This window comes from Nannospalax galili, unplaced genomic scaffold (assembly GCF_000622305.1).
Source record: "Nannospalax galili isolate Female #2095 unplaced genomic scaffold, S.galili_v1.0 scaffold503, whole genome shotgun sequence".
Classification (NCBI taxonomy): Eukaryota; Metazoa; Chordata; class Mammalia; order Rodentia; family Spalacidae; genus Nannospalax; species Nannospalax galili.
Genome location: NW_008349770.1, coordinates 892,649 through 893,804, shown reverse-complemented (window position 1 = coordinate 893,804; position 1,156 = coordinate 892,649). Strand labels below are relative to the sequence as shown.

General features: G+C 57.1%; 1 protein-coding gene across 2 annotated transcripts in view; it reads left to right on the top strand.

The window, feature by feature from the left end:
• The first annotated feature begins 867 nt into the window (after positions 1 to 867).
• Nrsn1 (neurensin 1) overlaps positions 868 to 1,156 on the top strand; it is a 17,731-nt gene continuing 17,442 nt past the window's right edge. For both annotated transcript variants that reach the window (XM_008847102.3, XM_008847101.3), the window contains exon 1: positions 868 to 1,014. The gene's annotated coding sequence lies outside the window, so the exon portion shown is untranslated. The remainder of the gene's footprint in view (positions 1,015 to 1,156) is intronic.

Genomic DNA, 1,156 nt, shown 5'->3' with positions numbered 1-1,156 from the left:
TCCTCTCACACATTAGACTTCTGGTGTCAGAGTCCAGGGCAACTGAGGTGCTAAAAGAAGCAGCTTTAGCAGAGGGAAGGATCTGCCCATTGGGCAGCACTCTGCCTGCTTCCTGTCTCCTCAGCAGGGACAGAAATCAGAGACAGCCCCCACCACCCCATCTCCTTATTCACAAAAACCATGCATATTAGAACACAAAAACATAGAAATTAGAGGCAACCAACTCCCTGATTTGGGGGGTTTGCGGGTTATGTTATGTAAGAATCAGGGGGTTGTGCAGTTTAAAAACTTAGGAGTTTCCTTCCTGTAATACAAGAAAAGTTGAATATTAGATGAGGACAAAAATTAATATATTTGGAGTTTGCAAGGTTCTTTGATTTCTTTTCCACGCTGACCCGATTCCCCTCTCTAACCCCATCACCACCGCAGTTCTTAAATGAGGTGGGTGGAAGAAATGGACATCGAATTTGCCTTAAAAAATGGAAATCTTAATTCTTTTTTTTTTAATTTAAAAGCCAAGCTTGGTGGTGGTGCAGCGCACTTGGGAGGAGAAAGCCGGCAAATCAAACGTTCAAGCCCCGTCTGGGCTAGAGTTCAAGGCCAGCCTGGGCTACTCGCTGAGACCCTGTCTCAAAATCCCAAGGAAGGAGAGGCCCGGGCCTGGCCCAGCGCAGAGCACGCTCGGACCCGGGTTCAGTCCAGGCCTCGGAAGGGAAACCGTCCTGAACCCAGAGCACAGGGCCGGGCACAGGGCACACCCGCGCCCAGCCGGGCAGGAAGAGGCGGTGCTGCCGGCGGCCCGCCCACTCGCTGCCAGCCGCGCTGCGTGGACCCGGCCCCATCCCGCGGGCCTGGGCTGCGCGGGCACGTGGGCCGCCGGCTGTCAATCACGCGCGGGCTGAGCTCGGCGAGGCGGGAGCGGCGGCGGCGGCGGCGGCGATGGGACCCGGGCGAGAGATCTGCAGCTAGGCCGGCTGCACTTGCTCCAAGGGTCGGGATCGATTGGAGGGCCAGGTAAAGCGGCGGAGCCGGGCTGGGCTGTGCACCGTCCTCCCTGTCCTCCCTAACACAGCCCCAATCTCGTCTCTCTCCTCTCTCCTCTCTCCTCTCTCCTCTCTCTCTCTCTCTCTCTCCCTCCCTCCCTCCCTCCCTCCCT